This window comes from Quercus lobata, chromosome 5, assembly GCF_001633185.2.
Source record: "Quercus lobata isolate SW786 chromosome 5, ValleyOak3.0 Primary Assembly, whole genome shotgun sequence".
Classification (NCBI taxonomy): Eukaryota; Viridiplantae; Streptophyta; class Magnoliopsida; order Fagales; family Fagaceae; genus Quercus; species Quercus lobata.
This window is the reverse complement of record NC_044908.1, coordinates 36,580,320-36,601,279: the sequence shown is the minus strand read 5'-3', so window position 1 is coordinate 36,601,279 and position 20,960 is coordinate 36,580,320.

Below are 20,960 nucleotides of genomic sequence, written 5' to 3'. Positions count from 1 at the left end.
TGGCAAGTAGACTTTGACAACCTGTATTTCTGAAACACTTTTAACAAAACTCATCAAGGCATCTTTGTTTGAAATAGAAATAATAGATTGTATACAAGTATAAGAAACATGTGTATTAAGGAAGAAAAGAAACAACACATGAAAGGGTAGGTGAAAGAAAAACATACATTAATATAAATAAGGAGATAAGTACAAAGTATGTCTGTAAATGGTCACAAGACCTCATGTACAAGAATAATGTATCTAAAAAGAAAGAAAGAAGATACATAATATCCTCACTACAACCCTTAAAACATATCAACACTCCCCCTAACAAAATGGTCCTATACTAACTCTCCCCCTAAGAATGACTACCCTCATATCCAAAACTACTCCCCCGTTTTTTGTCACGAGTGACAAAGGGTAAGAGTGTCAGGTAGACATCTCATCGGTAGAGCTAGCATCTCCATCAGAGCTAGCATCTCCATCAACATCATCCGAAGCATCATCGTCATCACTATCATCATCATCCTCATCCTCAGAATCAAAAGGCATGGGAGAAGGTGGTGAAGGAGTAGCCTCAGGAGCAAAACCACCCATAGACACCTGTCGCCGTGCAATACGATCAACACGAACGTTCACCTGATACAACTCTGTAAATAGTGTATCTAGGTAAGCATCCATGCACTACAGCTGCGCCATGATGTCTCCTAAAGTCACATCGCTCGAAGAAGAGGGAGGAGCAGATGTGGATGGAGCAGAACGGGATGGAGCTGAACGTGAGGGAGGAGCTACTGAATTCGACTGCCACGATCGAAGTTGGGCCTCACTACGTTTAACGGTAGCGTAATCTATGGCACATATGACGGTGAAATGGTCGAAAGAGGGAAAAGGAGCGGAAAAATGGCGTAAGATCCTCATGATAGCGGAAGGAAAGATGAGCTTATCATGGGGCGCTGAATCTAGATGAACATCTATAATAGACATAATGAAATGATAAGGGAAATCTATAGTAAGATGCTCAAGAAGAGATAACAAAAATCGAGCACGAGGCTCTATAACGGAGTTGTAGTGAGAGAGTGGATGCAAAAAAAAGGTCATCACCATGTTCATGAATCTAGGACCTTTAGCAAAAGTTCTACATGGTGTAAACAGATGCTGACCCCAAACAGAAGGGCGCTCACAGAAAGCAAACATGAGCTCATCCCTGAACATAGTCCTCAGACGCTCACAACTAGGATAGTTAGGAAACTCTATCCTAGGAACCCGAAGCACATCCGCAACAAGTTGCGGTGTGATAGGAATGCGCGTACCTCGAACGCGAGTGAAGAAAAGAGGTATTGAACAATCAATCTTGTGCATGTTGGAGTAAAACTTCTGGATAAGCACAAGAGGACAGGTGACGGGGACGTCACACAAAGACTCCCATCCCTTACTGTGAATGACAGAGGGAAGGTCAGTGTTGGCAAAATCTGACAGAATGACTTGGTGTTCCAAATGAATGCCTCGTCTAGAAAAGTTCTCCAAAAATGCCTTAAATGCATCATCATCACGGAATCGAATATGAGATAGTGTAGCATCATATGATAAAGAAGCTCTGGAACGAAGAGGGTTTCGGGCTGGAGTGGATTTACGCTTAGGTGTCATAGACACGACTAACATAAACAGAAAGAGAGGGAGAGAAAGAAAGATAATCAGAAAAGTCCCAAGCAATTTCAAATATAACAAGTATATTGAAAAAGAGTACGTATGCATGGGAAATGCATGAACATGTGACATGCAAAAGAAATTGCATCATGGGCTCAGCCCAATCCAAACCTATCAATACATAAACAGATAGCACACATCTAAATGCATGACAATACCATTATAATGCTAATGTGATGCAATGTCTGAGGTTCTAAACTCATTTAAGTGAAAACCCATTCCAAATTTTCAATAATAACTCATTAATTTTGAAAAACCCCAAAACCTATGTTTCAAAACATGAAATGCATGAATGTGAAAGGATTAGAAGCTTACCAAGTGAAGAAATTCTTGATAAAGCTTGAAGAATCCTAGAGGAACAAAGATTCGAGTGAGATGAGAACGTTAGGGAGAGAAAAGAGACAAGTATCGAGAGAGAGATTGAGTGAAATGAGTTCTGGATCGCACAGGGAGCTTAAATAGTGCCAGCAGTAAATCTCGACAGATGCAGGTATCGAGAGGTATCAAGATATCTGCCGAGGAAGGTATTGAGAAAAAGGTCTTCGACAGCTGAGGTATCGAGGAAGTGTCGAGGAATAACCCAACAGAATCAAGAATAAAAGCTCGATCGATTCACCAGGTGTCGAGAAGCTATTGAGGATGCAGAACCATTCTCGATTGATCCACCAGGTATCAAGCAGCTGTCGGGATTGCGATTAGAAAAAGCTGAAGAAGCTCGACAGACAGCAAGGTATCGAGGAGGTGTCTAGCCAGCATTTGAAACCAGTTTTTCGAGATGTGAAAAACACAGACATGAATGCAATCCAACAAGCAACTCAACCAATGATCCAATCTACATATTAAGCTCTCAAAATCATCTCTCAATAAAAATTTTAAGCACATGGATCTTCAAAAAGAAACACACACACACACACACTAAACAAGTCTAATCAATTTTATATTTTAAAAACAAGTCAAGATAGTTTAGTGAGTATACATTACTACATGTAAAACCTTGTGATGGCCAAATCACATTGTACCTACACATGTATCAAGAATAGCAAAAAATATTGCGTGTTGTGCGTGAAAAACATCGCAAGATTGCATAAGTGTATACATGTTATGACGATGTGGGATATGACAAAATCACTTTAACTCACACACAATCATAACTGCTTGATGGGGACTATCACCTTCAAGGTACATCCTATAACTCCCACATCTCCTAGAATACACGCTTGCAATCATTTTTAAAGCATTTTTGATCTTTTTGCTTTAGATTTTTCTTTGCATATTTTTCTTTTAAGCATATCATGCATGGGCATATTAGAGAGAGAAAAGAAATACCCAATGATATTTGACATTTCAATTTTGCTATGCCTAAGCACACAAATGCCATTGACATTGCACTTTTGCTATGCCAAAGCATACAAGTGTCATATTATGATTGGCGGGTAACAGTGTTGAGATGGTTATTAATGCCTTTCTCTTAGGATTTTTTAGTCTTTCCTGTCAAAAAGAGTGATACGAGTGTTAAGTAAAAGAGACAACTTAATCTTACTTATCATAAACAAGAACCACAAAGCTCACTTGCTTAGTTGTGCATAGAGATGCTCATCTAAGCTACAAATTGATACAAAGTTTAGAAGACTTTGTTTCAATGGCCATCTAAGGTACACAAGTACCAATGTATACAAAACACACATTGTTTTTGTATTTTTCTGATTTTCCTGAATTTTCAATTTTTATTTATTTATTTTTATATGAAAAACAAAACAAAGAAAAACTAAAAAATAACTAAACAAAAACATGTTAAATAACCAAAGCATAAAAACTAGATGCAGATGCATGAGGAAGAAAGAAAAAGATAAGAAGATCATCCCATGGAGATAACACCAATGTTTTGACAAAGGAATTCGAAGCGTTTACTGTCAAGAGGTTTGGTAAACAAGTCAGCCTTCTGATCATCGGTGTGAATAAACTCAAGAGTGAGAGTACCATCTTTGACAAGCTCCCTAATGAAGTGATGTCGAATCTCTATGTGTTTGGTTCTAGAATGTTAAATCGGATTCTTAGAGATGTTAATGGCACTGGTATTGTCACAATAGATAGTGAGATGTTCTTGACAGATACCATAATCATGGAGGAGTTTTTGCATCAATAGGAGTTGGGTGCAACAGTTACCGGCAGCAATGTACTCAGCTTCTGCAGTGGATAATGAGATGGAGTTCTACTTTTTACTCATCCAAGAGACAAGATTATTACCCACATAGAAACAACCCCCTGAAGAACTCTTTCTATCATCAACATTCCTAGCCTAATCAGCATCAGAATACCCAGCTAGGACATCACTTGTGTCCTTGCTGTACCACACACCAAACTCAGTAATGCTTTTGACATACTTTATGATTCTCTTTAAAGCAGTCACACGAGACTCTTTGGGATTGGCCTGATATCTAGCACACACTCCAACACTGTAACTAATGTCAAGTCTACTAGCAGTAAGGTAAAGAAGACTACCTATCATGCTTCTATATAGAGAAGGATCAACACTTTTACCTAACAAGTCAATAGTGAGTTTAACATTTGGGCTCATAAGGGTTCTGACAGAACTAGCAGATTCTAAACCAATTTTTTTCACAAGATTCTTAGCATATTTAGATTGAGATAGAAATATACCTGAATCTTGTTGACAAATCTGCAACCCAAGGAAGTGAGTTAGCTCTCTAATCATACTCATCTCGAACTCGACCTACACGAGTTTTGAGAAACCATGAGCAAGTTCATCCTTAGTCGATCCAAAAATGATGTCATCAACATAGACTTGGGCAACTATCAACTCGCTATCTTCTCTTTTGGTGAAAAGAGTTTGATCAGCCTTTTCTCTTGTGAACCAATGTGACACCAAGTATTGTGTAAGCCGATCATACCAAGTTCTGGGGGCTTGGTTTAACCCATAGAGTACCTTCTTGAGGTACAATACATGATATGGAAAGTGTGGATCAATAAATCCTTTTGGTTGAGCCACATAAATGTCTTCTTTGAGCAATCCATTTAAGAAAGCAGTCTTCACATCCATCTGATAAAGTTTGAACTTTAATTGACAAGCTAGTGCAAGGAGAATTCTGATGGACTCCATACGGGTAACCGGAGCAAATGTTTCATCATAGTCTACTCCATCCATTTGCTAGTATCCTTGAGCTACACGCCGAGCCTTGTTGCGGATCACATTGCCCTCCTCATCAGTCTTATTGTGGAATATCCACTTTGTACCAATGATGTGTTCACCCTCCAGTCTAGGTACCAAGGTCCAAACATCGTTCCTTTGAAATTGAAGAAGTTCATCATGCATTGCTTTGACCCAACTTTTATCCTAAAGAGCTTCCTCAACTTTTGTGGGTTCAACCTGTGATAGATAACAAGAATAAGAAACAAAGTTAGCAACGTATTTATCAACAGTTCGTTTCCTTAATGTGAGTTCATTCATATTTCCCACAATAACTTCTGGAGGATGATTTAATTTAACCCTGGATGAAGGTCTTTTCTCTTCATGAGACTCAAAATCTGGTGAAGTGGGTATGTCTACAAAATCTTCCAAAACACTGGGAGTACTAGGAGCACTTGGAGATGCAGGTTCTTGTTCAATAAGTTCTTAAACTTCATTAGGCTCAGGAGGAAGAATTTCTTTGGGTAACTCCTCAATTCCTTTTTGAGAACCAGAATCTGAAGACTCATCAATAACAACATTCATTGTTTCCATTACCTTCATAGTTCTCTTGTTGTATACCCGATAAGCCTTGCTTGTGGAGAAGTAGCCCAAAAATATACCTTCATCACTCCTAGAGTCAAACTTTCTAACATTCTCTCTATCCTTGAGGATGAAATAGGTGCTTCCAAAGATCCTGAAGTACTTCACATTCAGTTTCCTTCTTTTCCATAACTTATATGGAGTCTTCTTGGTACCGGGCCTGAAGTACACCCTATTAACTGTATGACAAGCAGTGTTTACAGATTCTCCCCACAAGTTTCTGGCCAAATCCTTTTTGTGTAACATGGCTCTAGCCATCTCCTGAATAACTCTGTTCTTTCTTTCTACCACAACATTCTGCTGAGGAGTAATAGGAGTAGAGAATTCTTGAGATATGCCTGATCTTTGGCAAAATGACTCTATATATGAGTTCTCGAATTCTTTACCATGATCACTTCGAATTCGATCAATCTTCAGGTTCTTCTCATTCTGCAATCTTGTGCATAAAGCTTCAATGTGCTCAGGAGCATCAAACTTGGATTGTAAAATAATGACCCATATGTGCCTAGTGAAATCGTCTACCATAACCATGATGTGTCTCTTACCACCAAGAGACTCGGTTCTAGTTGGACCCATAAGATCCAAATGTAGAAGCTCTAATGGCCTAGATGTAGCTGATGTCTGAGTGCTTGGATGCTTAGCTTTTTTCTGTTTCCCAAGCTGACATGGTCCATACACCACATTGCTCATTCTACTAAGCTTTGGTATTCCCAAGACTGATTCATGCCTAGATACAATAGAAAGATGTTTGTAACTAGCATGTCCCATCCGTTGATGCCATAAATCTTCATTTGGCAAACGAATGTTGTTACACACAATATCAGCATCAGGAACCAATCCATAACAGTTGTCTAAAGTGCAAACACCTCTTATGAGGTTCTTTCCAGACTCATCCATAACAATACATTTTCCCTTTGAGAATAGTACCATGAAGTCTTGATCACATATCTGACTTATGTTTAACAAGTTCATCCTTAGACCTTCTACATAGAGGACATTTGCAATGTCTCGCAGTCCAGGTAGAGAAATAATTCCCTTTCCTTTAATTTGAGATTTGCTCTCATCACCAAAAGTGACATTGCCATCCTTTTTAGACTCGAAAGTCTTGAAGAGAGATCTGTCTTCAGTCATGTGTCTTGAGCAACCGCTGTCGAGGTACTACAAACATGTGTCCATAACTTTAAATATAGATTTCATCATAAAACACACTTCATGTTTAGATGACAGATCAGTGGGAATGGTGCTTTCTCTCATCTGCCTTTTTCAAGCCAAGCCTTTAACTTTCACTCTTCTTAGACGAACTCCTTTGCACATTTTCATTTTGAGACAGTCTAGTTTCCTCATAGCCATACTGAGATCTTTTTCAATAGTCATCGTAAGAGAATTCAAATAACTTTTAGACTTGTATTTTCTGAAACACTCAACCAAAAAGAGATTAGAAAAACAAGATGTATTTGAAAACAAAGATCTCTTCAAGCCAGTTACAGCCTTGACAATAGGGGTCAATGGATCAACACAGTAAAGATTAAACCCTAATCAAAGTGTGCCTGCTCTGATACCACTTGATAGGCCACAAACTGAATGACCCCTTGTGATAGAAATTAATTAATTAATTAGCTAAGTTATTAATTAATCAATTTATCATGCAAAAACGTGGTAGCACAAACAAATCACCAATAAACTAATTATGCAACGGAAAATAAATAACACGGTGATTTGTTTACGAATGCGGAAAACCTAACGGCAAAAACCCTATCGAGTAATTTTCAGGTCACCACTCCTGAAACTCTACTATTATCACAACAAGCGGTTACAAGTAAAGGAATCTCAAGTACCTTACCAACCTACAGTTGGACCCTTACCCCAATACCCAATTGGACTTGTTCTGTAATGACAGTTCCCCCTTTTTGATGCACGAGTCCCAAGTACGTGACTAACCAATTGCATGGATCCCAGTATGCGACTTCAATCACCAACTAAGAAGATTGTTGGTTGCAAAGATCTTCAATTCATCCACACAATGAAGATGAAGAAGATGCTTGGTCACAAAACCCTACAGTGCACATACATAGCAACTTCTTCAAGAGAAAGAGATGAACTAGGACAAGAACTTCGTCTCCGGTCACAATTTGCTTGAATAGGGTTTGCTCAAAGCTTGTGCAACTTGTGAACTGTTTGACGACCCTTAAAACAATCCTTTTATATGTCTAGAGTTAGGAGAAAAGAAAGCCCAAAAACATATTCACGGATCCCAGGAAAATCAAATTTGAATTCTGAAAATCTTAAACCTCGACAGATAGGAGGTGTCGAGTAGGTGTCAAGCACACCGGGCTTTGAACAGCTTTCTTTAGCTCGATATATAAAGCTGTCGAACTTTAATGAATTTGCACTATCAACTTGTTTTCTTGGACAAACTTGAAGGTTTCAACACTTGATCTTGAAACATGTTTCTTGAAGTATTTAAATACATCCTAAATCTACCAAAATACAAGTAAAGTGTGTTTTGTCAAAGGATAAGCCAATTACATAAATCATGATATATGTTCTTAACATGTGAAACACATATGTCCTAAAAATTTTAAATGAAACAAGTTTAGAATTCACCTGATGAGGTCTTGTAGTACCAATTTATATTTATCTTGATCAATTCTGATGGAGTTTGTACTTACTTGAATGAGGCGGAGCCAAATGCCCCTAGTTTAGAAATGAATGCATGATTTTTTTGAAAAGATAATGATGGTGGTCCCTTTTTTTTTTTGAAAATGAATGAGGCATGGCCGAATGCCCCTAGTTTGCAGATTGATGCATGACTTTTTGAAAACCTTGATATATAAGGAAAGGCTGATTTTTTTTTTTTTTTTTCTTTTCAAAATGGATGAGGCATGGCCGAATGCCCCTAGTTTAGAAATCAATGTGAATTTTGAAAAATTTTATTGTGTAGGGGCCTCAATAAAGAAAAATTTGAGTAAAACAAAATCAAAATCACAAAACTGGGCAAAGCAAGGACTACTGGTATGATGGGCCAATAGGCTCTATAGGAGTGCCGATTGGCACCTCTAAACTGAAGATTAATGGCGATTGTTGAGTAGATGAAAGATCTATGTCCACCTCTTGCAAAAAAATCTTCTCATGAACTTGTTAATACTCGGTTATTATAAAAATGTTTTGGGCCAATGCCCCTAGTTTAGACATGCTTGCATAGAAAGTTGATGATATGCTTAATGCAAAACAGATGCTCCTAGCCTAAATTTACACGAAAAAATGTTTTGATTTTGAGTCTTTGAAAAAAAGTTTTTTTTTTTTAGTGATTTTGGTCGGGCCTTTTGAAAAGGCTACCTACGTACATCTCTCATAGAGGATCAAGTCCAGACGTAGTTTGAAAAAAAAAGTTTTGAAAAATCTTTTTTGAAATAAAATTTCTTTTTGGGTAATTGTGATCGGGCCTTTGAAATGGCCACCTACATACTTCTCTCATAGATGATCAAGTCCAGACGTAATTCGAAACAAAGTTTTGAAAAATCTTTTATGAAATGACATTTCTTTTTGGGTAATTGTGACCAGGCCTTAGAAAAGGCTGCCTACATACCTCTCTCATAGAGGATCAGGTCCAGACGTAGTTCGAAAACAAAGTTTTGACAAAAAGGAAGTTTTGAAAAATCTTTTTGAAATGAAGTTTTTGAAATGAGTCTTTTTTTTTTCTTTGAAAGCAATTTACTTAGAATGTGATTTTTTGAAATTTTATCTTTTTCAAATGAACAAAAGGTGATCTTTCGAACAACCTCTTTGACCAATCATAATGCTCAATTGCTAACTCAATCTCATTGGTTAGAAAGGATTTGAAATCATTAAAAACATGTAATCAATTTTGCTTCTTCATTCTGAAAAATTTTAGATTAAGTCTCCAAAGAAAATAAAAGAACTGAAATGTATCTTACTTATTTCTTTTTCTCATCTTCCTCAATTTGATTGAATTTTTCTTTTGATGAATTTTCATTTTTTCTCATCCTTCTCTACTTGAATGATCTTTCATGAAATCTCATATCTCTCGTGTCTTTTGATGAATTAGTATTCTCTCACAACTTGATGAAAATTCTTGCATTCACTTCTCTCTTCTCTCTCTTTTTTGGTTGAAGTCTTTTCTAGCTTGACGGCCTTCTTTTTTTCTCACAGTTTGATGCTTTCTCAAAATCTTATCTCTCCTTGATGGATTTCCTTTCTACCTAGCTTTGATGAACTCTTCTTTTCTGATCTTGATGAATCTTCCTCTTTTAAACTTGTCATATTGTCTTTATTGAGGATCTTACCAAAGGGTGCTGGATCCATAAGGTCAACACTTCCTTATCTTGAGATTTAAGCATGCATACTTAATTTCCCCACCCAAGGTTTAAGTTTTTAGTGGGTTCATTGAAAAACAGGCTAACTGTTTAAAGGCTCAAGGTGGCTAGCAATGGATAATTGTTGTAATAGGTGTCAAGGAACAATGTGGGTTATCGAAGGCGGCCTCCTATCCCTAGTGATGCTTTCTTGTAAGCACAGCGACTTAAACTCTTTTAGTAAATTATTCTTGGAATAGAAGTATAAATGCTCCAATAATGTGAAAAATTCTGTAGAGATTGGGATTGAGTGTATGTGATTTGAGAAATCTGGGTGAATGGATTTATTTCTTTGATTGCCTTTTAGGACCTTTGCTTATCATATTTTGAATGCTTAGCAAAAGTCCTTACATGAATTGGATGAGATTAAATCCCCCTTTGAAACAAATTGATTGGTAGAGCAATTAATCATCATGATTTGGAAGAAGCTTTGTCAAATGGATCTTCTTGTATCCTCTTGAAAATAAGGCTTTTGAAAATATTTTAGAGTCATCGAAAGGGAGGCTTTGGGAAAATCTTGGAGTCTTTGAAAGAACAAAAAATGGTTTTTAGAAAAAGGTTACTAAGAAGGCCCAATGCCCCTAGTGCAAAAAATTAAAAAATTAAAAAAAAATTAAATTAAAATTAAAATTAATTTTTTTTTTAATTTTTTGAAAATGGTCTGAAATGACTTAAGGGCCCAATGCCCCTGGTTGAAAAATATTTTTTGATTTATTATATATTTTTGACTCTTTTCTCTCTCTTTTTTTTTTTTTAATTTTTTGATTTTTTTTAATTTTTTTAATTTTTTAATTTTGATTTTTTTGTTTTTTGTTTTTTTGATTGATTTTTTTTTTTAGTCTCTTTTTTTTTTACATATGAATAACATGATGAATCAAATGCATCAAACACAACATGGACTTTATTGAGCAAATAACCACCTAGAAAGCAAATCCTAAATAAACAATAAAATCAAAGAGCTAATCTAAAAAATCCTGTAAAGTAAAATTCAAACAAAGTTAGGATTACTAGCTGATGAAGGCAATGTGATGACTTGTTGATCAATCAAATCTTGAATGGCATGCCTTAGGGCATAACATCCATTAGTTGTATGACCTTTCCCTTGATGATATCCACAATGAGCATTAAGATTGTGTCTTCTAGGCATGGGATGTGGTATTGGCTTGGGATCCAATGGCTGTGGTACTTCTTTAGCTTGTAGTTTCTCCAAGGCTTCACTCAAAGTCATGTGCAGTTCTGAAAAATTTCTTTGACACCTACAATTGCCAGTTGATGGTTTGACTGCACCGTTACTGATGTGATAAGGCACTACCTCCTTGGGGGGTTGAATCCATTGACATGTTCTTGTTGATTGGAGAGGATAGTTGGAAAGACAACCTGTTAAAATCCCTGGCTCTTTTCTTTAGAAATTGGAAGTGTGGAATCTCTTCGGGTTCTGGGGAATTATCCTTGTAGAAAGTAGAGAGCATAGCTTGATTGGCTAAGCTGACTTGTAATGCAGAGTTGGTTATCCAAGAGAGTTTGGCTAGCTCTTCATTTATACTCTCTTGACCTTCCAGAATGGAGTTGAGAACATCTTCAATTCTTTCTTGGCTCATTAGGATTGAACCTTCCTTGGGCTTAAACTTATAATCCAAAAGGTTAGAATCTTAGTGGACTTTAGCTTTGGGTTGTTTATCTCTAAATGTGGGGGTTTGAAGTGTCTCCCCCCCTTGTAATGTGAGAAATTTTTGTCGGGTCATTAGGATCAGTATCTTGGGGTCTAAGGTGTCTCCCCCCATTTGTGGATGTTGGGTTACTTGACAGGGGTTTGAAGTATCTCCCTCTATTTATGGATGTTGGGTGATTTGGTTGGAGTTTGAAGTATCTCTGCCCATTTGTGGGTATTGGGTTGTTTGGTTGGGGTTTGAATTGTCTACCCCCATTTGTAAGTATTGGGTTGTTTGGTTGGGATTTGAAGTATCTCGTAAGTCAAACATGGGATTATGATGTTGCAGCAGCGAAGTGTCCTCTATGCTTACGGGTTTTAGTATCGTGATGGGAGTGATGCGCTTGGAACTAAAGCTACTGGCTTGAGTGTCGGGCTTAGGTCCTCCTCTTTGTAGCCTTCCTTTAGCTCTTGACCAAAGTTTTCCTTCTTTCTCTTTCTCTCCCTTTCTCTCTCTAGAACAGGCTCTCTTAGGTCAATTAATGCTAGGTCACCATCTGCATCAAACAACCAAGCAAAACAAACTTACACAACGTGGAATGCAATTTTCACCGAGACCGACCTAAGGGTAGGTTCTAAGTCATTATGTTGTAGGGTGGGCTTGTTGTTTTATTGTTTCCCATATCTAGGACGTTACACCTCCCAACTTGTAATGTAATGAACATTGCATTGGTTTGAATGGCACGGTCTATCCTTTACAGTCAACAAGAAATGATCTAGTGACTTGGGCTATGAGTTGGTGAGTTTGCCACTGGGTACCCGAATCTAATGTAGACCGGTGATCCATGGTTACTACCACCACAAGTTGTTAAAAAGGGGTGCATACATATTGTTTGGATAGCACACACTATGACAGTTAGGGAAAGATTTTAACAAACAATACAAACAACAAAATATCATACAACAAAAAATTATACAACATCTCATCAAACATAAATAAAGAAACAAATAACAATATCATGCAAGACCATGCAAAACAAAGGCACATATTTGGTCACTTAAGTCTAATACGAAGCTTAGCCCTTAACATCCCCAATGGAGTCGCCACTATGAGAGACGTGACCCTAAAAAAAAAAAAAAAGATTCAGGTACCTTTTGTGGCACCTCTCTTTTTGGGTAAGTGGTGTGGAGTCGCCACTTATTTTTTTATACAAAAAAAAAATAAAATAAAAAATAAATAAATAAACACTTGACTTAATTGTTCCATTCATTGATTGAATAAAAATTACATGGCTTTGGGTCCTAGTTACAATCTACCAAAAATAAATAAATAAATAAAGACAAGACTAGATCTACTTAACCAAAGACCTAAATTTGGAGGCTAGGTTACGGAATGAGAAGGTGTTAGGCACCCATTCCACCCAGACAAAGTCTGGTCCTTTAGACCCTTGTGACCAATGTACCATTTCATGTCATGTATGATATGTTGAACATGTGGAATAAAAATAAATCACACAAATGTATTTATGAACGAGATCTCTTCTTTTATTTAAAGAAATTCAGATCTATTTTGGTGACTAAGAAAATTGATTTTGGTTTGTAAAAAAAAAAAAATCAGATCTGCTGTTATATGTGTAAAAAAAAAGGGTTTTTTGAAGAGAAAATTCAGATATGTTTTTATTAATAAAACACAAAGTATTTTGGTTTGTTAAAAAATTCAAATATATTTTTTAAGAGAGAAAAAAAAATGGTTTTGAGTTTTGTAAAAGATTAGATCTGTTTTGATGATGATAAAAAATGGTTTTTTATGTAACAGAAAAAATCAGATATGTTTCTATATTTGAAAAAGACATTTTTTTTTTCTATAAAGAGGATCTCATTCACAAAATAATTTCATGTTACTTGACTCAAACAAAACAAACGACAAATCAACAATTCATGATCTCTTTCTTTATTTCAAAAATTTGCATATGTTTTAAGAAAAATCATATTTGTATCTTAAGAAAGATACAAATCAGTTTTGATGTGAGAAAAATTTAGATCTACATCTAAGGAAGATGCAGATCCCTTTTATTTTGAAGAAAAATTCAGATCTGCATCTAAGAAAGATGCATATCCTTTTTATTTGAAGAAAAATTCAGACCTGCATCTAAGAAAGATGCAAATCCGTTTTATTTGGAAAAAAAAAATCCAGATTTGCATCTAAGAAAGATGCAGATCCGTTTTATTTGAAGAAAAATAGTTGATTACATGCAGATCTTTAAAATTAAGAAACAGATTACATCAACAATAAAGAAATCAAGAACATGTTTTATAAATTAGATTATGAATATTTGAAACAATTAAACATACATCATCATGATAAGAAAAGCATAAAAATAAAAGGGTTTAGAAAACAACCTCTTGCATGAGCACTCTTCTACTTGAGAGGATGTTTTAGGGTCCAAAGAAACTTATTCAGTTATCTTTGAAACCTAAGAACCCTAGCTTCAACAGAAAATTAGAGAGGAGATCAGAAAATATGAGCTGTTTGGGATCCCAAATCGTGTGCCTCTTAGAGCGTAGAAAAAAGTGTTTCTCTCTAGAGGGTGAAAAATGTGCTGAATTCTGAGATGCCTCCTCTATTTATAGAGTTTGGAATTCTGAAAAAATAAGCAAGAAACGTATGGCGGAAAATCCTAAAAAAAAAGTGATTTGGATAACAGTAAGCTGATTTTTCAGATCAGAACCAGTTTTCTATTTTGATCATATCTATTTTCTCAAAATTCGGATTAAGCTGAAAGTTTGACAGCTGAAGGGAAATTAGATTCTCTACAACTTTTCCAGAAATATCCTAGTCCAAATTTTGAGTTCTACTATGCCAAAAGTGCCTCAGAACGTGACTCTGAAATCTGTTACTTGATTAGCACGTTTTTGAGGTGTTTTTCAACTCTAAGACTGTATTTGGACGAATTTCAGAATTATTTTCATGATAAACCTCTTTACAAAGTGATACTTATGACTTTTAAAATAATTATTTTGAATATAATTATCCCAAAAGCCTAATTATCCACAATCTTTAAATATTATCAGCTTATTTGTTTTAATCCCATGCAACAAATCTCACTTTAAGAAAATACTCCACCAATTACATAAATTCATTTAATTAATTTTAATCATTAACCAATAAAAATTAATTTCAATTAATCACACTTGATCAGCTTTACCCCATAGAATGCATGTAGACCGTGCAAACTTGATCATGTGATATCTTTCAATCCAACGGTCCGATTTGAAAACTGGACACACCGTTCCGACTGTTAGAACCTCAAGATTATTTTTATCATATGTAATGAATGAATTGATTCATGCAATGCAAGAATAGATTGATGCATGTGATGCAAGAACAAAATGATGCATGTGATGCAAGAATGATTTTTTGGGTACATGGATGGTCACTCCAGTCATCTTCCTTGATTAAATCATGGGTGCAAAATCGAGTGTCTACAGTCTCAACTTCTGTACGACCCAAAAAAGTGTAAAGCATGACTTTTCTATGGGATTGTACCTAGTCTCATAATTATGGAACCTCTTGCTTAAGTAGTATATGACCCTCTCATTCATGTCATCGTCTTCTTGTGCAAGCATACTTCCAACCGCATCACCTATCACAGAGAGGTATAGGAGTAAGGGTTTTCCATGTTGTGGAGGCACTAGGATAGGTGGGTGGAGGAGATATTCCTTGATAAGTTCAAAGACCATTTGGCACTCATCATTCCATGTATGTGGTTCATTCTTCCTTAGGAGTTTGAAGATGGGCTCACAAGTGAAGGTGAGCTTGACAATGAATTGACTAATGTATTGTAATCGACCCAAGAAACTCCTTATCTCTTTCTCACTTCTGGGTGGAGGCATCTCCAATATGGCTTTAATCTTGGATGGGTCAACTTCTATCCTTCTATCACTCACTAGAAAGCCTAGCAATTTTCCGGCAATTACTCCGAAGGTACACTTTTGTGGGTTCAATCTTAGCCTATACTTGTTAATCCTCTCGAAGAACTTCCTCAAGTTTATGGTGTGGCTTTCTCTATCCTTGGATTTCACTATCATATCATTAACATACACCTCCACCTCATTATGCATCATATCATGTAACAAGGCTGTAGCCATCCATTGGTAGGTTGCCCCGACATTCTTGAGACCAAAAGACATCACCGTGTAACAATTGATTCCCCATTTGGTAGTGAAAATGGTTTTGGTCATATCTTTGGGAGCCATCTTGTTCTGGTTTCTTAGTGATTTCCTCCTTGATTTTTAAGAGCCATTCGGTCCTTATTCTTCTCAACTTTTGTTTGATGGGTACTATGTGATCATGAGTATCAATGTGATGTTAAGCTATCTAGGGGTCAATTCCAGGCATATCCTCATAGGGCCATGCAAACACCTCTTGAAATTCCGTGAGGAGTTCTTGAAGACCTTTTCTTTCTTTTTTTATTTAGAGTGAAGCCAATTTTAATTAAGCATGGATTCTCATTAATTAATAGTTTCAAGAGTTGGTTCCATAGGTTCAATTTTCTTTTCCAATTGTTTATTAATTTCATTTTCAAATTCATTTGAATCATTTAAGTGCAAAATTTCAATATTATGGGACACATCAAAGTAAGACAACTCAAAATTCATCTTATTGAAAATATTGAAAAGTACATTAAGACTTGCATTACAAAACTTTTTCCCCATGTTTTCAGAAAACCCATCCCAAGTCCAATTATTAATGGGGCCTCTAGCAGGCGTGATGAAGTTGGAAGAATCACTTGGCTCTTCATTGGTGATGGTGAACACGTCCCCACTCATCTTCATCATGGTCTTCATTGCTTCAGTATCCATGTAGTTCACCTGATCGACCTCTTCTTGTTGTATGTCCTAAATCTTGATCAAGCGCTTTCCTTTTTCTCGAATCCAAATGGGAATGGGGACATGTTTTCTTGAATTTAATAGTTCAATGATGCCTTAAAAAAAAAAAAAAAAAAAAAAAAAAAGGGCCCCATTTTCATTTTAGTTCATGTCCCAATTAAAGGTTTTTTTTTTTTTTTTTTTTAGATGTCCTTAGTAAATTTTTTAAGTTCATTTTAATGAAGGCCCAATTACAATATCACTCCCCTCCCTCTCATGGATTTTTTGCCCCTTGTTTCATTGGGCTTTGGTCCATCAACAATAAAGCTCTCATCTTACTCTCATGGGCTTTCATTAGAATGCACTTAGAAATTTTCAACCATTTTTCTCAAACATGGGCTTACAATATATTCATCACTTTTAGGCTTTCCAATTGGGCCTATGATAGCAAGGTTATGGTCTTATGAACCTTTCAAGTTAAGATATACCTTTGGATTTAGGTATAAGCCTCTTATAGGTGAGAATTTCTCTTCTTTTATCCCAAAATATCTTAGGGTATACCATAACTTTAGGGCCATCTCTTCCATTTTTACATCTTTTATTTGTTTTTTTTGAATTAGGTGAACACAACATATAGAGTTGAACAAACAAGAAATATAAAGGGTATCCTTTGTGATAGGGTCTAGGATCTCTCTAGTGTGGGTAGGCTCCCTAAGGCTAAAGGGATAGTGGATTGGTAGCAAACCTTTAATGTACTCAAAGCCCATTGTAGGCGATGGCACCAATTGTGAGTTGGTGGGATGAACTCCGGAAGATTTAGACTCGAATGGAGCCTTCCATCTTCCCACTTATCACCAACCAAGGTTAAGGGACAAAAGAAACCAAGTGATGGGTGTGCAAACAAGTATTGAAATAGTTTTTTTTTTTTTTTTTTTTTTTTTTTTTTTTTTTTTTTTTTTTTTTAATCAAGGTTATGAAATAAGATATATAGGAATTAAACTCACAATCCCCAGTGGAGTTGCCACTGTGGACATAAGGGGGGAGTCGCCACTAGTTTTTGCAATGGCTTAGGAACCATGAATATAGCGTCCTTTCAAGGAAGGACCATTGATCTTACTACCAGAGATATGAGTTCGGAGTTTAGGTATGTTCTAAAGGTGTTAGGCATCCAAGACCACCCAACCCTAAGGTTTGCCTCCCATCATTATGTCTTACATCCTAACCTTGATAAAATCATGTTCAATACTTGTATTCTAACTCACACACACACTAGCATACATCTAAGCATACAACATGGCATCATCATCCCAAAACACATACATACCCATCCATAAAACATTGGAAACCAAATCACACATATATAACCTTAGCATTCATCTAATCGTGACATCAAGCATTCATCACATCACAAGCCCTAAGCATACATCTAGGCACGCTTCATCATCACACTCTAACATTCATCTAGTTATGGCATAACATATCATCTCTAACAAGGCAGCACACGTATAATCAAATCAAGGCAGGAGCATAAGCCAAAGAAAATATCCAAGCAACATGTGACTAATCCAAACATTCACGTTCATCTCTAACACCAAAATAAGATTGTTTCACTAATGCATGAACATTTCCAATGCATGACTTACCTTGTAGCAACTTAACACCTATGGCATTTATGTGTGTACATGTGAATGCATGTTCATGTCATCAAAACAATAAAAACACAAAAATAAACCCTAATTCTAACATGTGAGACCAAACCGAGCAATTAAACGTGTGAAACATAGACATTGAAAGCATAAAAGCATGGGAAAAGACGCTATACAAACAAACTAGTGAAAGCAGCGAAGAAATAAACAAAATAAAAAATTACGGTTTCCGGGCAATAGCCTACGTATGCAAGAACAAGCCTGCATGCGCAAGCAAGATTATGCTTATCCAGGTTCTTGCCCAGAAAGCGTTAAAAGTGCAACCAAGCTAAAAACACCAAATCTAACACCCTAACATGCATTTTAAACATATAGAAATGTAAACATAGACTAGAAAATCATATCAAAACATATTATAACAAGAAAACAAGACAAAAGGAAGAAATAAAAGCATAAAAAAAATGAAAAAAAGAAGAAGCAGAGTTTTAACTAATACCTCAGACAAAAGCTCTTCAAGCTTGATTTTGATCATTTCCCTTAGTCAAATCTATTCACAAACCAATAAGAAAGTGATTAGCAACGTTAAACTAAAAGGATTGGGGCCAAAAAATGTTCAATCAAACAAAATTGACTTGAGAGTGTTTTGTGAAAAACTCCCTTTTGATTCACTATTTTCTAGTAAATCTTGTATTTTTCCCATGGGATTTCTCTGTCCTTGAAAATATACCATGTAATGCTTTTTATAGTGGAAAAAATGGGGTTTGGAATGGCTCCCAAATGATGTGGGATTCATTCCAAACTTCAGCCATTATTGCATAAACTTGCCTTTTTTATGTCTCTGAAACCCTAGTTGCATATGCATGAGTGTGCCTACGCACGCATGCTTTGGCCTGCATACGCAGGCTGCTGCCCACGTACGTGGGTTGAAGGCCACTTTGGTCATTTTATTTTCAAAAATAGATTTTTGCTCATTTAAGAGGTTATATTTTCCACTTTAACACTCCTCAACTCAATTTGATATCTAATTGGGCTCTAAACTGGCTTTGGGCCTTAGAGTTTGGGCATCATTAGGGAATGGGGGCCTAAGTTATAAGGAGTACAAAATGTGGTGTCTACAATTACCTCGAATCACTCGATGGTAAACAGCTACCTTGCCCATGGAATGTAGAACACTTGAAGATGTTTTATTGTGAGCTAAGTAATGTTTTAAATTTTCCTATACCAATCTGTTTTGTAAGTAGGAAAGAATAAAGGGACAAGCTCCCTTAAGGTTAAAAACCAACGAAGGTTAAAAAATGAAAGTACAGTCATAATGATGACCAAAATTCTCAAAGTGAGAATAAATCATACTATTAAGATTCACAAGGTTAAAAACCAACAGATAAAAGCATATTGACGATCAAATTCTCAACACAAGAGTAAAGTTATGTGATCAGATCCACAAGGTTAAAATCAATGAGTAAAATCATATTGACAATCAAAATTCTCAAAACAAGAATATGTCATATGATCAAACTCACAAGATTAAAAGTAATGAATAAAATCATATTGACGACCTAATCCTCAAAGCAAGGTTGAGTCACATGATTAAATTCACAAGTATAAAAACCGATGAGCATAACAACTTCAATGAGATTCTTAAAAAAGTCATAAAAAGCAAACAAAAGCAGCAATATCAAAAGTTCATCCTAATTATCAGGATTAGCAAGAAGCATGTGAAAACCAAATGCTCCAAATCATTCACAAAAAAAAAGATTGTCTTAAACAAACTTGTCAAAACACGGACGAGAACCAACCTAAAAAAATGGCAAACCAAAATAAAACAAAATAAAATAAAGCTTAAACAGTAGGATCAATGGCAGGATCATCAGGGGATTAATTACATGCAATAAGCGTGATAGCACAAACAAATCACCAAATAGCTAAATACAGCAGAAATTAAATTTGACACAGGTGATTTGTTTACGAATGGGGAAAACCACCGAGGCAAAACTCCATCGGGTGAATTTAAGGTCACCGCTCCCAGGAATCCACTATTATCAAAACAAACAATTACAAGTAAAAGGAATCCTAGTACCTAATACCAACCTACAATTGAACCCTTACTCCAATACACAATTGGACTTGTAATGTAGTGACAATCTCTCTTTTCAATGCACAGCTCCAAGTACGTGACTAACCAATTGATGCACAGATCCTAGTAGGTGACTAACACACTAACTTGAGAAAGATGTTGGCTGCAAAGTTCTTCAGTTCATTCAGACGATGAAGATCAAGAAACTCATTGGTTACAAAACCCTTGGCGCACAAACGTTGTAGCTTCTAGAAAGAAGATGATGAACTAGGGCAACTGTCTCCGGTCACAATATGAGTGAATAATCACTTTGCATCAAGTTGCATCACCTTAGATGGCCCTTAAAAAAATCCTTATATATGTCTAGGATTGTGAGAAAAGAAACCCTACACAAATAACTTGGATATACGTGAAAAACAGATCTGGAAATTTGAATTTCATAATTCTCGATAGCTATAGCCTCTGTCAAGTTCAGACGATGAAGATCAAGAAACTCATTCGTTACAAAATCCTTGGCGCACAAACGTTGCAGCTTCTAGAAAGAAGATGATGAACTAGGGCAACTGTCTCCGATCACAATATGAGTGAATAATCACTTTGCATCAAGTTGCATCACCTTAGATGGCCCTTAAAAAAATCCTTATATATGTCTAGGATTGTGAAAAAAGAAATCCTACACAAATAACTTGGATATACGTGAAAAACAGATCTGGAAATTTGAATTTCATAATTCTCGATAGCTATAGCTTCTGTCAAGAGCTACCAAGAATTCTTATTAAACCTCAACAGATTTATCTGTCAAGCTATCTGTCGAGCTTTAATGAACAACACTTCTTCACTTGTTTCTTGGACAGACTTGCATGACTTCAATACTAGA